This window comes from Salvelinus fontinalis, chromosome 3, assembly GCF_029448725.1.
Source record: "Salvelinus fontinalis isolate EN_2023a chromosome 3, ASM2944872v1, whole genome shotgun sequence".
NCBI lineage: Eukaryota > Metazoa > Chordata > Actinopteri > Salmoniformes > Salmonidae > Salvelinus > Salvelinus fontinalis.
The window spans coordinates 12,201,371-12,222,272 of NC_074667.1; the positions used below are offsets into that span (position 1 = coordinate 12,201,371).

General features: G+C 41.8%; 1 long non-coding RNA gene across 1 annotated transcript; it reads right to left on the reverse strand.

Moving 5' to 3' along the window:
- Positions 1-98: 98 nt before the first annotated feature.
- LOC129839033 (uncharacterized) lies at positions 99-19,591 on the reverse strand. The gene is made up of 2 exons (XR_008756971.1): positions 19,503-19,591; positions 99-1,266 (listed from the first exon to the last, which is right to left on the reverse strand). It is a non-coding gene; the product is annotated as an uncharacterized LOC129839033 (long non-coding RNA).
- Between the last annotated feature and the right edge of the window lie 1,311 nt (positions 19,592-20,902).

The following is a 20,902-nucleotide window of genomic DNA, read 5'->3' on the forward strand; positions in this document are numbered from 1 at the left end:
GCTGAATGGGGTGAGTGTGTGCAAATCCTAGAAAAGCCTCTAGGAACTGTAGCATGAATAATTCTAAAATCTTATTTCACTCATCCTTACAAAGGAGATCTTGTTGATATAGTAATGATCTCTTTTAATAACAAGTGAGACCTTTCCCAAGAAGGCACCAATCAAATACTCATTCAAAATCATACAAATGATGACATGAATGATGCCACCTAGACGAAAACAACAAAACAACCTTTTTTTTGTTTTGTCTGTCTCTAAAGGGTTAACCGAAGGTCAGTGCAGCCCCTCACACCCTCTGGCGTTCCCAGCCATGCTGCTGCACCTGTGGGTTCAATGGGATTCCTGGGACATCGTAAAAAAGGGACAGAGCTCTTGATCCCATGCCCCGCAGGTACGGCAGGCTAGTTAGCCTGCATAGACCTCCAGTGTATTTTATATACTGTAGTCGGGGGTTTTAAGCCTAGTCATTATGCAGACAGGAAGGAAGCCTGTTTCTCATTAGGGCAATATGTTACTGGGAGAATACTGCGTCGACCTACATGCAAAATGTAGACAGTTGTATACTGTAGTGGGGATATACATTCAAACGACAAAGGTTGATAATGAGTTAAGGTTTGGTCGTCATTGTTATTAGATATTTCTTTCCTTCCTTCTTTCCTCACATACTTGACCTAGCCATTGACAAATGTCGTATCAACATCCTGATGTAAATGTCAGATATTCAATAGATCCTAGATTGAATATTTTTCTCTCTGCATAGCACATTGACTCTGCAAACAGGCGGTCTATTTTTGTTGTGATTTTGGTGTACAGTGTGTGTCCAAGTGAGGATAGATAGCGTCCCTGTGCGCTGATCTGGACCTGCTTGGTTATTTATCTTGTGCGGATGCAGGTTCTGTTCGGGGCTTGTGTGTGTGTGTGTGTGTGTGTGTGTGTGTGTGTGTGTGTGTGTGTGTGTGTGTGTGTGTGTGTGTGTGTGTGTGTGTGTGTGTGTGTGTGTGTGTGTGTGTGTGTGTGTGTGTGTGTGTGTGTGTATATGTGTGTGTGTGTGTGTGTATATATCCATGAGCGTGTAGATGTCCTTGTATGTGCGTCAGATTGAGTGGAACAGCAGATGTAGGGGTCTTTCCTGTTGGCTGGTAGAGAGCCGGTGGGTGATAGTGGGTGCCTGGGGGACGGTGCAGTGAACCGCTGTAGCTAAAAAGGACCATTAGCAAATGCATGGTGGGAATCCAGATCCTGCGTCAGTGGTTGGAGCTCCTTTTCCTAAAAACAAACACAAAAACATACAGTAGGAAGACATGCATATGCTATGTGCATCTGTGTGTGTAAGTAAAAGTATAACTTACTGTACTACAGTATACAAAGTAACACACATGGAACACTAATTTTCACACACACACACACACACACACACACTGAGCATGCATTGACACACTGAGCACACAACACAGACACACACACACTGACACAGTCAATTGGCTAGTGTTACATAGTGTTGATTTTTCAGTGTAACATCTCTAGTGCCGATTCAGTTAAATTAACTCTGTAAGTGTTAAATTAACACTCAGTGGTGTAAAATAACCCCAGTGTTGGTGTTAATGACCACTGCTGAACCAAAACCATGCCCATCTGTATCATGTTCCCAGCTTGCTCTGCTGCAGGTTGATTTTTAGAATGTATGTTTTTGCATGTACAGTGGGGTTTGGAATTATTAGGTAAGACAATCTACTGTCTTAACTTGTGTCTTTCTTTCTTAAAAAAAAAAACCTTCTCCTGGAGACAAGCCAGGAGAAAAAGGAGGGCTGGAGTTCTGAAAATTTCCCGACTGCTACCTTTTAGTTTCAATGCATTAACGTGATTTCTAATCTAGATCACACTATTCACCTGGCATTGAGATGATCAGATTTAGAGTGTGGGTCTGAACTTGTGGTGTGCTCAGTGGTGTGCTCAAGCAAAATAGTCCCATAACGTCAAAGATCCACCACCATATTTTACAGAAGGGATGAGGTATTTCCTGCATATGCATTGTTCTTTCGAAGGCCAAACCCACCATTGCTGTGCGTGGACAAAGAGCTCCATTTTCATTTCATCTGACCACAGCACCGCCTGGAGCTTGCTAAACGGCATTGGCACTTGGATTGGAACCGGTGGTATGGTCATGACACGAAAATAAAAGGTCTTTGCCACGCACACCAGCGGTGGGTTTGGCCTTTGAAAGAACAATGCATATGCAGAAAATACCTCATCACTACTGTAAAATATGGTGGTAGATCTTTGATGTTATGAGGCTATTTTGCTTCCATTGCTCCTGGGGCCCTTGTTAAGGTCAATGGCATCATGAGCTTTATCCAGTACCAGGACATTCTTGGTTGCCTCTGCCAGGACGCAGAAACTTGGCTGAAATTAAATCTTCCAGCAAGACAATAACCCCAAGCACAAATCAAAATCCACAAATAAATGGTTAATTGACCACAAAATTGACATTTTGCAATGGCTCTCAGTCTCCGGACTTGAACACCATTAAAAACCTGTGTTTCGAATAGAAGGGTGCAGTCCAAAAGCACAGACGTAGGATATCAAGGATCTGGAAAGATTATGTATAGAGGAATGGTCTAAGGTCCCTCCTAATGTGTTCTCCAATATCATAAAAACATTTGAGAAAAATACTCTTTATCCTCGCACAGTGAGGGTGCTGGAAAATTGAAAGCAGGGGATTCAATCATTTTGACCCTTATCTTTTTTTATTACTTGTTAAATTACTTGTTAAAACAAAAATCAGGCCACTGTACTAGGGTCAAACTAAGCCCTGAAAATAAGGCTTTATATGTAATATATATTGTAGTGTCTTAAATAATGAAATTGTAATGATAATATATTCACTTAGGATCTCACTTGATGAAGGCCACAGCACTGAAAATGAATGAATGTAACAACCATGTCCCTGTCACTAACAAATACAGTCATGGGTGGTAACCCTACAATTCCCTCAAAAGGCAAGGAAACCTGGGAAATATGCAAAAAAGTCTTTACACTAAGCAGTGTGTTAATTTAACAATGAAATGTGTGGACCCGTATAGACACTGGAACAGTGTTAAATTTAACACTCAGTGTTAATTTAACACTGGATCATTTTCTGTGCAGACACACACACACTCAGCATACACATTGAGCACACCACACAGATATACAAGTTCAGACCCACACTCTAAATCTGATCTTCTCAATGCCAGGTGAATAGTGTGATCTACAGTGGATTAGAAATCATGTTAACGCATTGAAACTTAAAGGTAGCCGTCGAGAGTTTCACAACTCCAACCCTTTCCCCCTGGCATGTCTCCTAAGTGTATGATGCCACTCAGTCACCACACCCCTTCCAAACTCTCTGTGCCCTCCATCTCATATGAACTCACTGTACCGAGCATACAGTATGCACTGTGTTCACAAACAACGCACGTCACACATCATAGAAAAAAAAACAAATTTTGGTAATTCTATCAGGGATCAGAACGATAAGGTTTGTTGGAATTCTGACATTAGCAGGAACATTGATAGGAAACATGTGCCTGCAGCCCAAATGGTACCCTATTCCCTAAAAGTAGTGGACTATGTAGGGAATATGATGCCATTTTGGATGCACTACATAGACAGTAAATGGGCCTCTTCCCTATTTACCTAGTAATAGTGTTAGAGTATATCAGAACCATGACGAATACACGATAACGCCAATCTCTGATTGAAGTCAATGTTTTCTTTAGTTTCCAAAAGAAAGATAAGTAGATTTACAGGGAATCCTCTTCTTTGACATTAGTGGTGATTACACACACACACACACACACTCTGCTACTGTATTTTGTTCATTAACCTATTGACCTATTGCCAATTTTCTGTACATATGCATCAGTGCAAATGGCAAAAAATAAGATCTATTTTACTATGAAATGCCACGTGTTCTGAGAAAAGTTGGGCCTCATGAGGTCTCTCCTCTAAGCAGCATGCATTCTTAAACGCTACGCTAAATGATGTCTAATGTCTAGCTGTGTTTTTAAAAGAAGGGATTTTTGCTGAATAGTCGACAAAGCTAGAAACAAGCCACATCAACATCACATACTTTTAGACAAAGACACAAAATAATTGAGTTTCCAGTTGGTAAAAATACATGAAGGAAAAATGTAAAAATGCTGGTGGTGGTGAAATATTTTCAAGCCAGTTTGCAGCTAATAAAGCATGTGTAAATTTCCAATTAGGATTTAAGCTTAACTTAGCTTTTCTCTTTGTTGTTGCGCCTCCTTCCTACGGCTGTCACGGTATTCAAATAGTCGAACTCGTCAAAGCACAGAAGTTTCCATTTTAGCAGATCACTTTGCCTGTCAAGAAACCTCACGTCGTGTGCTTTGAGCAGAGGGGAAGAGAAACGAAAATGGGCTGATTTTCTGGTTGGCTTGACCAGAAAAGCCCTTGTTTTTTTTTTATCCCAGTTAACGTTGAGTGAACAAGTCATGGGCATCTTCCTCTTCCTAATCTTTTGTTTGAGTAACTCAGAGTGTGGTTGCACTCCTAACATTGTTGAAAGTGAGACAGAACCAGTAGGGTTCAGAAGCCAATGACATTCATTCACATGGCAGCATTATTCTGCTAGATATACCTCACTGAATGGAGTTTATGCAAATATAGGAAACAGACACTGAATGAGATAACATGCCTGTGAATATTCTTACATCTTGTTATGACATATGTAGTCTTCTTAATAGCCGCCCCCCAAAAAGGCTACTGACAGGATTTCCTGCATAGCACACAAACATTGGGTTGCATATGTCATAATAATATTCAAAGAACTTGATATGGGGTGTAATTCAATTCCCTTGTGGGTCCTCCATCTGAAATGATACATTTATGGGGGAGTAACTTTTTCTCACCATGACCTGGCAATGTAATGTCTTTTACATTGAATTCTCCTATGCAGAACATTTACTGTTGTACTACCACCATGAAGTTTCCAACCAATGTGCCATGGTCCATATCCTCACAGAGCAAAACATTTGCTGCCCCTTGTTCATGGATGGGTCCACATACTTATTTTGTCTTTGAGTTTTTTGTCTAAGTATTTCAGACACGATGGGGGAAAAAAGATCAGGCAAATGTCCAATTTCAGCATATTTCCATTTCTTAATTTTCTCCACAAAGCTCGCCGCATTTCGAGAGCCACCACCCAGTTGTTGATAACACTCCAAGTCAGAAGATGTCTGTGTGGAGTCTCGCAGAGAAAATATGGACAAATAAGTGAGTGTGGGAATAAAAGCTTCACCTTGTCCCCATAACGAGAGGGTCTCTCCCAGTCCCAGTTCTTGTGAACATGGTGCTTCAGGGATGTCGAAGGCACCAACCTACTTTAGCTACTGTCGCCACCTCTCAACCCCACTCCCCATTTATGAATGCACTGCTGTGAACTCTACTGTATTTGGCTGCTGTGCACAGTAAAGACGCCCTATTTTTAGCTTGTGTTTGATTGTAATACCCTGATGTGTGATTTTAACCTGTTTGTATATACCTATACATTGTACACTATATATGCAAAAGTATGTGGACACCCCTTCAAATTAGTAGATTCGTCTATTTAAGCCACACCCGTTGCTGACAGGTGTATAAAATCAAGCACACCGCCATGCAATCTCCATAGACAAACATTGGCAGAAGAATGGCCTTACTGAAGAGCTCAGTGACTTTTAAAGTGGCACCGTCATAGGATGCCACCTTTCCAACAAGTCAGTTAATCAAATTTCTGCCCTGCTAGAGCTGCCCCGGTCAACTGTAAGTGCTGTTACTGTGAAGTGGAAATGTTTAGGAGCAACAATGGCTCAGCCGGCAAAGTGGTAGGCCACACAAGCTCACAGAACGGGACCGCTGAGTGCTGAAGAGCGTAGCATGTAAAAATCGTCTGTCTTCGGTTGCAACACTGACTACCAAGTTCCAAACTGCCTCTGGAAGCAACGTCAGCATAAGAACTGTTCGTTGTGAGCTTCATAAAATGGGTTTCCATGGCAAGCAGCCACACAAAAGCCTAAGATCACCGTGTGCATTCCCAAGCGTCGGCTAGAGTGTTGTAAAGCTCGCCGCCATTGGACTCTGGAGCAGTGGAAATGCGTTCTATAGACTGATGAATCACGTTTCACCATCTGGCAGTCCGACGGACAAATCTGGGTTTGGCGGATGCCTGGATAAAGCTACCTGCCCCAATGCATACTGCCAACTGTAAAGTTTGGTGGAGGATATTTGTCTGGGTCTGTTTTTTCATGGTTTGAGCTAGGCCCCTTAGTTCCAGTGAAGGGAAATCTTAAAGCTACAGCAGACAATGACATTTTAGATGATTTTGTACTTCCAACTTTATGGCAGTTTGGGTAAGGCCCTTTCCTGTTTCAGCACAAAGCGAGGTCCATACAGAAATCCTTTGTCGAGATCGGTGAACTTGACTGGCCTGCATAGAGCCCTGACCTCAACCCCATCGAACACCTTTGGGATGAAATGGAATGACGACTGCGAGCCAGGCCTAATCACCCAACATCAGTGCCCGACCTCACAAATGCTCTTGTGGCTGAACGGAATGTTCCAACATCTCATGGAAAGCCTTCCCAGAAGAGTGGAGGCTGTTATATCAGCAAAGGGGCGACCAACTCCATATTAATGCCCATGATTTTGGAATGAGATGTTCGACGAAGACTTTTGTAAATTACTATGTATACGAATACAGATGGAAATTCACTGGCTGGCTAATCTGGCACATTTACAAAAAAAATTGATCAATGTGCATTGTCCCTGTCAAATAAACCTAATGTAAATCTAATGTAACCTAAGGTGAAGGAAATGTGCTGTTATATGATTTTAATGTGGATGTATGTACCTTACAAATGAAGTTCCTGTGGGAAAATAAAGTTATTCTAAGTTTAAGACAACCCATGTCTGGGCTACTCCGGTCCTATTGGTCCTTTACAGATAAGGAACGAGGGGACCATTCCCTTCCCGTGTCCTCATCGCTGGCAGCCAGTCACAATGGGCGGGATTCATCGGGGTAATTCAGCTACCGACTTGGCCAGGACTCCCGAACCCAAAGAAAGAATGTGACCTCACAATATACCTCTTTCAACATGACCCAGGACCGGACTGTACGTCTCCTGGACTCTCCATTCATCACCATCAAAACTCGCCTCTGTTCATCACGCATAGGCCAAACTATCCAAAATGTAGTGGAACGTTCAGATAGACATATATGATTTTTATGTCTGTATTCATGACGTTTCCATCTATCGTCTTTATGAACTTGTTAGGGTGGGGGAAGTGTACCATCCCTTTTACTGTTTGGTTTTATGAACAAAAGACAGTAGGGACTAGGGAGTCTCCTCTCTTCCTTTCTCGCTCCCTCATTTTCCCTCTTTTCCTCCTGCTCCTGCACTTTGAGGCCAACCTCGTAAACTTGTGTGCATGCAACGTGGGAAAATCGCGGCCGACCATCCAAGTGCACTTGAGTGTACAGGAGATACAGGCCATGCAGTAATGCAAATCAGATGACTCTGAAGCCATTAGAATAGATATGAATTATAGTCGGTGTTATGTTTCGAGCAACCTCACAAGTTGTCTACATCAAGCCCATTGTGTAATCAGGCCTGCTAACCAAAGAACCCTTTATAAGTGCATTCACATCACGCCTTGCACACAAAGCACATTGCTGGTTATAGAGTCAGCTGTCACTCATCAAAATGCATGTTTGTATGTCATATGTATGTATATCAACGTAGCTTTTTATCGGAGTGCATTTATGCTGTGTAATCACAGCAGGCTCATTAACATGGCAACCATTATGCTGTCAAACAAACCCGTAGTTAAGTTTAAATCCTAGGCTTTACATGCCGCTACCAACTGAATCTGCCTCAAAGGAAAGTTGAATTCTCCTCCTCGTCGACACCCATCCAGGCTTTCACGATCCATACAACATTTGCCTGCGGGATATATCATCTCAAAATGGAGGACGATGTCACCACGGGCTTGTAATGATGCCTGTCAGCCTCCCTGGGAAAAGCATTTAACACAGTGCATTAAAGGCCTATAAGTATTTTTATAGAATGCTTCTTGTAGCCATAATTGTTCACAATGACCATAAAGACGGGAGACAATCAAAACTGTAATTAAAATATTCGAGCCGCCTTGTTTGTGCTCTCATAACACGGGGCGTGTAAAAAACAGAGGGAGAATTTGTTGAGGGGCACACAAGAAAAAGCATTGAAACCACAAACGGCTCTGTCCAAGTGGGAGAAAGCCCAGCCAATGGCAGACTTTGTAGGGGGAACAAGCCGTTAGCTCAGCGTCTTAAAATAAGAATGAGGCAGCTCATTAAGCGAGAGGAAAACTATGTCACCCTTTAATGTCAAAACATCGCTGGGCCGATTGGATACATATGAGGGCACTGAGCTGACACACTGAGCTACGGAACCCATATTGAATGACGGTTGCCATGGCACTATATAAAGTGGGAGAGGTTCAAGGCTGAGATTTCCCCTCGGGCACTCTCTCGGCCTCCAACCCCAAATAAGGACCCCTAGCGATGACAGCATGGCCATTTACTGAGTTTCTCACTTCCTGGTGGGAACTGTGTTTTGAACTCCCCCGGTTGTTTTGTCTGGAATGCAGATGAATCGGTTAAAAGAGGATGACTGAGACATTGCAAAGGAATTGATGTTGCAGCGAAACAACAAAGTATTCTGGAATTCAATGGAGACAATGAAAACACGAATGAAACCATTTTGGAGGCCATCACACTTAAAAATAAAGGAGAGCCGCACACTCTAGGAGCTCAGATGCAAAAATGTAATTACCAACGTTTCGACAGCCAAGCTGTCATCATCAATGGTGTATAGGAAGGCTATACACCTTTGTGGGACAAAGGGGTTGTGGGACAGAGATATCTGGATGTGTATGTGAAATAAACTGCATAACGAATAACAAAGCAGCCAGTACCTGGGTTCAAATAGTATTCAATATATTTTGAATTGTTTGAGTGAACAAATGGGAGGGGTTTACCATTTTGGGACTTATTCCATTGTTTCCATTTTGGCAAGCTCAATCAGGCACAGCTAAATCATTTGAAATAGAACAAATACTATTTGAACCCAGGTCTGAAGCAGTCCTCCATTTCTTTCTGTTTGCCTAGTTTCTGTTAGAAGCCTATGCATCATTTTATTAGATATCACTATGGAATGGAAAGTGCCGCAATGGAGACGGAGATGAAAAAAGGGGGACAGAAACAGAGAGAGTTGACCGATGAGTGGACCTTTAAGTGGTTGGATCATGATAGGCTACACTAACAATTCCTGTGTTTCGTGAGTGAAGTGGCATTTAAATGAACCTGTTTTGGAGACTGTTTTTTGTTCGGAATTTTGGATAACTGACGTGCCCAAAGTAAACTGCCTGTTACTCAGGCCCAGAAGCTAGGATATGCATATACTTGGGAGCATTGGATAGAAAATACTCTGATGTTTCTAAAACTGTTAAAATAATGTATGTGAGTATAACAGAACTGATATGGCAAGAGAAAACCCGAGGAAAATGCATCCGGAAATATTTTTTTTGAGGTCACAGGTCATTTCAGGAAATAGAAATAGAAAGGGTTTCAGGCTTGTTTTTGAAAAATTAGCAAGTAGTTGGAAGAACTACAAGGTGTCTCTCATTAGAAAAGTAGTCTTGTTGGTGCGTGAATGAGGTGCGCACTCTTTGTTATTTATCTTCCCTATTGAACATACTATTCTCTGTGTTAAATATTATCGTTTATTTAGATATTAGAGTACCTGAGGATTAATTAGAAACATCGTTTGACTTGTTTGGGAGAACTTTACTGGTAACTTTTTGGATTCGTTTGTATGCACGTTGAACAAGTGGATTACTGAGATCATTGGCGCCAACTAAACTGACTTTTTTGGATATTTGAGTTTGAGTTTAGTTTATTTTTACAGGGACAGTGCACATTAATCAACGTTTCAGTAAAAGTGTCGGTTTTAGCCAGCCGGCTAATTTTCAACCGCAGTCCCTGGGCAGGTTATTATAAACAATATAGACAATCATTGAGCAGTGAGCACACGCAGAGCAACATAGGACAAGCAAGACATAGCATACAGACAGAGCAACATAGAACAAAAAGCAGCAAGACAAAATTCATAAAAGCAACAAAGTGTTTCCACACCTCACAAGCTACAGACAACATGGAAGGCGGCAATACACAGCTAGGGATTATGTTCACAAATCTGATTGACCTTTAGCCATGTCTTCATGCATTTTGTGAAAGTGTGATATGTGGTGCAGTTATGTGTGTCTGATGGCAGTGTATTCCAGACATGGGAAGCTCTCACAGAGAAAGCGGATATACTAAAGGTGCTTTTCCTTAAGGGAACTATACAGTCACCTCTCATGGCAGACCTTGTGGATCTGCTGCCATATGTTTGGGTTTTCTGTTTAACAAAAATACTGAGTGGAGGGGGAGCCAGGCCATTTAGGATCTTGAATACAAGACATGAGTCGGTGTATTGCACAAGACTTTCCCAACTCAGGAGCTCATGCTTTCTGAGGATGTAACAGTGATGATGGCTATTGGGCTTCCTATCAAGCATTTTGAGAGCCTGTTTGTAGACATACTGAATAGGTTTTAATGTTGTACAGCAAGCTTGGGCCCAACTAGTCAAGCAGTATGTTAAGTGGGGGAGTATCATAGATTTGAAGTACAGTTTTGCTACCTCTGTAGTCAAACAATTTCGTATAAATCGGAAATTAGCTAGGTTGAATTTGGTAATCTGAATTACCTTTTTCACATGCTTTTTAAAAGAGAGGTTGGAATCAAGTATGATGCCAAGGTACTAAAAATCAGATACCACCTGGAGCATCTCCCCTGACACATAGACATATGGCTCAGTAGCATCTGTTGCCCTCTTTGTGAAGAACATGCAAACTGTTTTTTTTTTACATTGAGATGCAAACACGAGTCACTGAGCCACTTTGTAACCTGGACCATTACAGTAGTGAGTTCTTGTGCCGCTTGTTGTTTCCTCTTTGCATGCACATATATCACTGTATCATCTGCATACATTTGAACTTCAGACCTAGTACAGACAGAAGGCAGATAATTTATGTACAGGCTGAACAGGAGGGGCCCCAGTATTGACCCTTGGGGCACGCCCACATCATAGCTAAGAGTGGGCGACAGCTCATTGCTCACTCTGACCCACTGAGTTCTGCCTTCAAGGTATGATTTCATCCATCTCAAGGCATCGGGGGAAAAGTTGAACTTGGACAATTTTGTGATGAGAATCTCATGGTTAACAGTATCAAAAGCCTTCCTTAGGTCCAGAAACACAGCCCCAAAAACGCCCCCTTTGTCCATCTTGGACTTTTCCAGAAGAAAGCAGTTGGCCGTTTCTGTGGAGGGTTTCGCTCTGAAGCCAAACTGCATGGAGTGTAATGTGAAGGGGCTGTTGTTGAGGTGGGCAATCAGTTGTTCTGCTACACACTTTTCAACAACCTTTGACACCACAGGTAGTATACTAATGGGCCTGTAGTTACTCACGTCAGCAGGGTCGCCCGATTTAAAGATGGCCGTTATTATGGCCGACTTCCATACCCTTGGAAACACCCCGAGACCAATAGATGTGTTGGTGACCTTAGTAATGGGGCCAATGAGTGACTCTTTGTAGTTTTTAAGAAAGGTAGAGTCCAGCCCAAACACATCTTTGGCTTTAGAGTTCTTTAGTGAGCTAATCACCTTGTTCACATTTGACTCAGAAACCTCCCTTATGATGAATACTGGTTGAGTGTCATTTACTAGCACTGAGCCCAAGAAACCAGTGGAGGGGTTCTGTGTCAGTACCCTGACAGAGTCAATAAAGTAGGAATTGAAGGCTATTGCTATTTCGACTGCATCCTGTGTTAGATTGTTATTCACCATGATTTCTAGTCTTTTTGCAGTGTTACTATGGTCTTTCCCTGTTAACTTTTTTAGATTCTCCCAGATCAATTTAGAATTTCCCTTTGCTTCACCAATTATGTTAATAAAAAAAGTTTGCCTTGGCCTGTCTGATTTCTTTCATCACCTTATTTCTCAACATGGTAAACCTACGTCTGTCATGCTCTAATTTGGATCTCTATTTTTAGAGCATAATCTCGTTCTTTCATCAATTTCCAGATTTCTCCATTTAGCCAAGGAAGCGTGCTCTTTTTGCCAGGTTTGGATTTGATTTTCTTTAGGAAACCATTTATTGTAGTCTGGATTGTGGATAGAAAAACCTGACTATCAGCTTCCACGTCTGTATAGGACAAGAGATCATTCCAGTTAATTCCCTTAATTGCGTTTTCAAAATAGTTTAATTCACTCTTAGGTATTCTTAGTTGATCCGACTTTCTAACAGTAGAGAGGTTAAACCTGCTTAGACAGCTTTCTGGCTATAAGTGTCAGATTATGATCAGATAGCCCAGTAACCATATTGAATGATTTAGTCACTCTCTCTGGTTTATTACTGAACACCAAATCAATCTGTGTTTTAGAGCAACAAGTCACCGTGGTTGTCCCTATAACTAGCTGTGTAAGGTCAAAGGTATTAGTGATCCGTTTGAGGGTTATCCTACAATACTTGTTTTCATAATTAATATTGAAATCTCCCATTAAGATGACCTCTTTCCAAAAATCACATTCCCTAAGCATGTTATTAAACTGATCAAAAAACACACTTTTGGTGGAAGGTGGCCTATACATTCCAATAAGGGTAAAAGACATTTGGGGAGACAATGTAACGTTCAGGCCAATACATTCTAGTTCATTACCACATGACCACTCAATTTGTTTACATCGGATATGTTCTTAAATGTAAATCATCACACCCGCTCCTCCTCCTTCAATCCTGTCTCTCCTGAAAACATTGTAGCCAGGCACAATCAAAGCAGCATATGGAGAGTTTTTATGGAGCCATGTCTCTGAGAGGCAGAGGAAGTCAAGGTTGGAGTCTGTGAGTAGATGTTGAATTTGATCACTTTTTGGAATGACACTACGAATGTTCAAGTGCCCCCCTAGTAGTCCCTTGGGCTTAACTCGTGGGTCCCAGATGACTCGAGTGTGATTGACACACTGAAAAAAGTAACATTTTCTGTGTTTTCTGACGACTGGGTTTAGGCCGTTTTGTTTGTTTTGATTAGGGGCAGTTCTGTAGCGCAATTAACAATCCCTCCCGCCTGCACTGGATGCGGGGAACTAATTAAAACAGCTTGCGTACCAGAAGCAGAGTCAGGGATCGCATTTAACGACTTGGGTATGTTTGAAGTTTCAAAATCTATCCTGGAGCCGGGTGAGTCAAGAGAAACCATGGGACCATAGCACTCACCCACTTCCACAGCGGCGACGATCAGTGGACAAGGCCATCCACTGCTTTCCACTCCGGTGAGTATCGCTGGCTCGGTGATGTTAGGCCCAGGTTTGAGTTGCACATCCCCTGAGAGTAGGAGGGTAGTGAACAGGTAGTTTAAAAGTTTCCGATAAATGTTGGACTTGTGTTTGTTACGCCTAAGCGGTTCAGTGGAATAGGGAGGGAGGTAGACTTGGCCATTATTCAGAACATTATGGTATGCTGTGTACTGTCCGCTCCCGTGTAACGGTGAACCAATGTGTTTGGTGTTGATATTCTCCGGTAGTAGACTGATTGTGTCATCCCAGCAAGGACGCACTGAGATTATCAGTAGAGCAGCTACATAACCTGTCTAGGATCAGCGTGGCGCTAGCGGCACACCCCCCCCCCCCCCCACTGAAAAACCAGTGCCGCGAAATTCAAAAAAAATATTTTTTTAAAATATTTAACTTTCACACATTAAAGTCCAATACAGCTAATGAAAGACACAGATCTTGTGAATCCAGTCAACATTTCCGATTTTTAAAATGTTTTATAGGGAAGACACAATATGTAAAGATGTACATCTATTACCTAAAAACACATTAGCATAATCCACCATCTTTTATTTGTCCACCAACACCAGTAGCCATCACCAATTCGGCTAAACTAAGATATTTATAGCCCCTAACCAACAAAAAAACTCATTAGATGACAGTCTGATAACATATTTATGGTATGGGATAGGTTTTGTTAGAAAAAAGTGCATATTTCAGGTAGATGGCATAGTTTACAATTGCACCCACCATCACAAATGGACTAGAATAATTACAATGAGCAACGTGTTTACCTAACTACTAATCATCAAACATTTCGTAAAAATACACAGCATACACGAATCGAAAGACACAGATCCTGTGAATACAGACAATATTTCAGATTTTCTAAGTGTCTTACAGCGAAAACACAATAAATCGTTATATTAGCGTAGCACATAGCACATAGCAGCCCAGCATTGATTCTAGCCAAAGTGAGCGATAAAAGTCAACATCGCCAAAAGATATTAATTTTTTCACTAACCTTCTCAGAATTCTTCCGATGACACTCCTGTAACATCACATTACAACATGCATATACAGTTTGATCGAAAATGTTTATATTTAGCCCCCAAAATCATGGTTAGACAATGTGAAATGTAGCTCAGTTGGTCAGAAAATGTCCTTGCGCCACTTAGACAGTGATCTACTCTTATACATAAATACTCATAAACGTGACTAAAAAATACAGGGTGGACAGGGATTGATAGACAATTTAATTCTTAATACAATTGCGTTATTACATTTTTTAATTTATCCTTACTTTTCAATACAGTTTGCGCCAAGCGAAGCTACGTCAAAAAACATGGCGTCCTAAGCCACTAAAATGTTTCGACAGAAACACGATTTATCATAATAAAAATGTCCTACCTTGAGCTGTTCTTCCATCAGTATCTTGGGCAAAGGATCCTTTCTTGGGAGAAATCGTCTTTTGGTGGAAAGCTGTCCTCTTGCCATGTGGAAATGTCAACTGCGTTCGGGATGAACTGAAAAGCGTGCCCAACTTTTCACATCGTTGCAAAAATAAATGTCCCAAAATCGCACTAAACGGATATAAATTGCTATAAAACGCTTTAAATTAACTACCTTATGATGTTTTTAACTCCTATAACGAGTGAAAAGATGACCGGAGAAATATAACAGGCTAAACTAACGCTTGGAACAGGTGCGCGCCGGTGTCCTCTTGGCTCATGACGCAGCTCCCAAAGAATGACTAGCTTCAGGGTTTTTTCATTTGTAGGGCCTGTGAACGCGCAATCGACCCCGTTGGAATCGTCATCACGTAAAGGCATCCAGGGGAAGACGTAAGAAGTGTCCGTATAGTCATAGCAACGACAGTGCCCTTTTAAATGACTTCAGAACAGTGGCCAACATTTCTCAAATCTGACTCCATGTCAGGGAAATTGCTGTAGAATGGGCTCTGTTCCACTTAGAGACAAAATTTCAACTCCTATAGAAACTATAGACTGTTTTCTATCCAATAATAATAATAATATGCATATTGTACGATCAAGGATTTTGTGGGAAGCCGTTTAAAAAATTAGCCAAATTAGCATAAGTAGTCTAAACAGCGCCCCCATCCCCAACAGGTTAACTGACAATCATGGCAAAGTACTGGAGATAAAACACATAATTGTGCTTTAAATGAACAGCACTGGGTTGTCTTTATCATTTTTTTGTGCCCCCTTTTCCTGCCCAATTTCGATCTTGTCTCATCGCTGCAACTCTCCAACGGGCTCGGGAGGCGAAGGTCGAGTCATGCGTCCTCCCCGAAACATGACCTGCCAAACCGTGCTTCTTAATACCTGCCCGCTTAAACCGGCCAGCTGCACCAATGTGTCGGAGGAAACACCATTCAAATGACATCCGAGGTCAGCCTGCAGGCTCCCGGCACTGCGTGTTCTATATGATGAGGAAATACTTTAGCAATGCCAGTATACATGATTTGAAACTGATTCAAATGTTGCCGTTTCACCAGTTTCTATTCCACTATCTCAAGCAGGTACCTCTGTTGTGTAACGCGAAGGAACGTTTTGTTTTAATGTTCCATCAAAGTGTCGATATAACTTTTTCATAAACATGATGCAAAATGACTACAATGTATGTACATAATATTAATTTAGCATTTATTCTAAAAATGATGTGCGTAACCAGGAGACAAGCCAAAGTAAATTCAACGATTATTTTCAAACCACTGACACCTACATTTCCAAGTGTAACGGTCGTCTTTCGGTGAGTTAGTAGACCAAGGCGCAGCGGGTGATGAATACATAATGCTTTATTGCAAGACGAAGAACAGACACGAAATGCACTTGACTAATTTACAAAATGAACTAGACAGACCTAAACTACGAACTTACATGAAACGAAGAACACATGAACAGGAACGACCGAACGAGACGAGACAGTACCGTGTGGTGCAATAAACACAGACACAGCGACAATCACCCACCAACAAACAGTGAGAACAACCTACCTTAATATGACTCTCAATTAGAGGAAAACGCAAAACACCTGCCTCTAATTAAGAGCCATACCAGGCAACCCAAAACCAACATAGAAACAGAAAACATAGACTGCCCACCCAAAACTCACGCCCTGACCATCACACACATACAAAACAACAGAAAACAGGTCAGGAACGTGACACCAAGGACACAGGTTTCAAGGATTCAAGTGCAACAGCTGCCCATACAACCACTGGTATAAGAAATCCCTCCCTGATACAGGAAAGTTGAAACACGTTGGTTGAATGAATACTTGGTGTTGTTGTTTGCGGTGGCCATAGCTTCGGACTGCAGGGATATTAGTAGCATATTAGCATCCACACCGTGCCTTATTCAAAAGGGATTTCAATTCAATTTCACTCGGTCAATGATGATGGCAATGCAATCATAGGGGGGATTAAAAGAGAGCCCTGACATCAGTCGACAACAATGCCACACCATTGGCATTTAGTCCATTCTGCAAGTTTCTTATGGTCCCCTTTAATGCTGTTTGGGCCTTAGGGGCCCCCATTGTAATTACAGCCAATTAATTGTAACGCTGGACTGAATAGCCCGTGCTCATTGGTGGAACAATGGCTGACAAATAGAGCAAGAAGCACGCCAGGCTGCCAGCAGCCTCTCGCCAGATTATCAACAGCTGCTGCTGCCATGGTACGGCCGTCCCTTTCAATGCCCAATCCCTTCTCATGAGGACCTGGGGTGGGGTTGAGGGGAGGACCCGGTGGCATGAGAGTGCCATCAATCTCTATTGTGTCCCCTCCCCTTTCTAAAGAAAACAGTCACTAAAGTCTCATTTGTCGCCACTTTTCCATGGTGGGTGGGGTTGTGGGTGTGCGTGATGGAGCCACAGTGTTTTCTATGTGGGGATTATTAAGGGTTAATTGAGTGTGGTAAATGATTGGGTGCTGAATAGGGATTAGTAGGAGGAGGTGGTGGAGGTGGCAGATGTGGTGTGAAACGAAGAGCCACTCGGCTTCTAAAGAATACAAATCAGGGCCCATGCTCTATTCCGGACTCTATCTAAGACTCAATTATCCCATTCACGCTGGGAGCAAAGGAGTTGCTGGAGGGGCTGGAGTGCACAGATGGTTTCCATGCCAAAGAACTCTGGGGAAAGCAGAACTATTTTCCGGGCACCTTTTCTTCAGGTTCAGTTTACCGTGGAGCAATGGGCTTTTTATTGGGTATTCATGATGCGCTGGGCATTGTGAACTTGTTTTTAAGATTGAAGGATTCTGAAAGGGACAATGGAAGAATGGAAAGAATTCATTCCGTGAATCGGAATGAGAGGGCGAGGATGCGGCTTAGCTCTGGCTGTTTTCCCGAATTGGGACTACTATACCGGGAACCTCTGATAAACGGGGGAAAAGACGTAGAAGGGCGTGTCCACCTGGGGGGCCGACTGCCTAGCACGCCGTCTGTCGCTCGCCATCTCAAGCCCAATGGAACAATAACCTAATTCATTCTCCTTCAAAAAAGGCACACGATTCTCAGGCGAATGGCCCTCTCTCTATTTAGTCCAACCAAATGAATGCCACTTGTCAGGGAGAAAGAAAAACTTCCCAGGAGTCATATGGTTAATTGATCCTTTTACTGTATATGAACAATGCTTAATTTACAATGTACTTCTAATTGACTTTCAAAACAGGATGGAACTATGGGTGACACTTTAGTATATGGATCACATACTAGGCACTCATTTTATTTATAAGTGTGTATTGATATCTAATTAGGCCCGTATTAGGTATTATTTGCCATGACTTCTAATGTTAGAATAAGAAAACACTGAGTAAATACCTAATAAATGTCTAACGATACCCAATAAAGGCCAATTTGTGACTTATATTGCAAATGAGTGCCTATGATGTGATCCCTATACAGAAGTGTTAGATAATATAGTGCATGGGCTGTGGTTCAACCACTCCAACCATACCTTCTATCCAAGTGCAACCGAATAATATTGTTTACAATGTCTGCAATCTCATTAAACACGTTTTAACTTTGCAATCTATCACCGCCTGTGAACTCCACATTGTTTGACACTCAACAGTATGTTGCACTCCAGCCTATAACTCCTCGACTGAAATTCCTCAAGGACTCCTGTCAAATGTAACAGGCTCACATACACACAAGACGAATCGCCAGGGATATTTCTCAATCTCCATCATAGCTATCTCAAATATTCGCAAAATATCCTTCCTGACATGTTTGTTTGTGGATGTAGAAGAGGACATTAATTTTGGGCCTAATCACCATTCAAGGTCCTTTGCCCCCGACCCGGTGGTTGAAAAGCAGCTAATATCAGCCAGGAAGGAACAATGGACAAAGCCGAGCACTTGAATCACAATGAAGGAGAAGGACCTGCCCTGCCAACACAAGCTGCGAGGACCACCCGACCAACGGATGCCTCACAATACGCCCAACAATAAATCACAGTGATTGAAACAAGGGCCCCAGACTATAACCTCTTATCGCTCTCTAAATACAGTACAAAAACCTATTAATTCATGTATATTTACCACAGGGAATTTTGATTCAAAACTCAATAAGCAAAATGGCCATCAAATGGCACACAAACAACTTTTTTTAAATATTTGTGTTGAACTGGAGAACCCATACTATAATGGTCATTTCCTGGGTTTAAATAAACCACGAATAGGCTTTCAAGGGGCTATAGCAATGGCGGCTGTGAGAGAAGTGCTATTTCGGCTAAAGATTGGAATCAGGTCGGAGTCCCAGACAATACAAAGTGCTGCTGGCTATTTTTGCCGCTTTATTGTCAGGGAAATGGGGTTCCTTTCTTTCATTGTATCCAGTATCCACTCTCTCTTCCTTTCTACCCCTAATCAAAAACAAAACATCCCAGGTCTGTACTATGGGGCAATCAGAGAAAGCTTATGTAATGCTATTCATTGCATTAGGAGGCTAAGGGGTTGAGACTAGTACATTCTTGTGGTCATTTTTGTAAGCTTGCGGCAAAGCCGTGGCACTGCACTCACCCTGTCCAGGTCAGCTCGTGGAAATGCGTCGATGGCTTCTTTGCTTTTTACTGTTCATTGTTTTGAAAATGTGTGTTCAAAAATGGGCATTGTTCATGTGGTCTACACACAAGAATATCTTACATTTTCCTGGTGTAACTTTTGTCTTGTGTATTATAACAAACATTCACTCTCTTTTCAAAGAGTGACTGTATCTGACATTGACTGGCATCGACTGGAATACTGTAGGTCTCTTGATCACAATTTAAAGGACGAAAAATGTGTTGTATTCTGTTCATCAAAAAATATCCTTAGGATGTTTTCTCTACAGAAAGACTAACACAAAATAGCAAATTTTTATCTTTCAGTTCCCATGTCTATCCCATACTGGACTATGACCTTTGTTTACTTAATCCTGAACAGACTGGATCGGTGTAAGCAATACAAAAAAAAATGCTAAAGGAATCACAGAGCCTGTGTGTGTGTGTGTGTGTGTGTGTGTGTGTGTGTGTGTGTGTGTGTGTGTGTGTGTGTGTGTGTGTGTGTGTGTGTGTGTGTGTGTGTGTGTGTGTGTGTGTGTGTGTGTGTGTGTGTGTTTTGGAGTGTCAGTGTAGTAAGTGTATGGTTAGAGTCAGGTGAGTGTATTTCGAGCCTTTGCAAGAGAGTCAGTGCAGAAAATAAGAATAAATGTGAATAAAACAAGGGGGTCAATGCAAATAGTCCGGGTAGCCATTTGATTAACTCTTCAGCAGTGCTTTGGCTTAGGGGTAGAAGCTGTTAAAACTTCTTTGAGCTAGGGGGCAGATTTTTTTATTTAAAAAAAATAACGTTCCCAAGGTAAACGGACTATTTCTCAGGCCCAGATCATAGAATATGCATATAATTTACAGATTAGGATAGGAAACACTCCAAAGTTTCCAAAACTGTCAAAATATTGTCTGTGAGTATAACAGAACTGATACTGCAGGCGAAACCCTGAGGAAAATCAAACCAGGAAGTGGCTTTTATTTCGAAAACTCCATGTTCCATAGCCTGCCTTTGCTCCATTTAAAGGGATATCAACCAGATTCATTTTCCTATCGCTTCCTCAAGGTGTCAACAGTCTTCAGACATAGTTTCAGGCTTTTATTTTGAAAAATGAGCGAGAAAGATAACATCGCGTCAGGTGTTCCCATGAGTTTTGCTCGCGCAACAGAGTTTGGGCAGCCATTGCCTTTCCCTCTCCTACTGAAAAAGACAGTTGCGGTTGATATATTATCGATTATATATTTTAAAAACAACCTGAGGATTGATTATAAAAAACGTTTGACATGTTTCTGTGGACATTACGGATACTATTTGGAATTTGTCTGCGTTGTCGTGACCGCTCTTTCCTGTGGATTTCTGAACATAACGCGCCAAACAAACGGAGGTATTTTGGA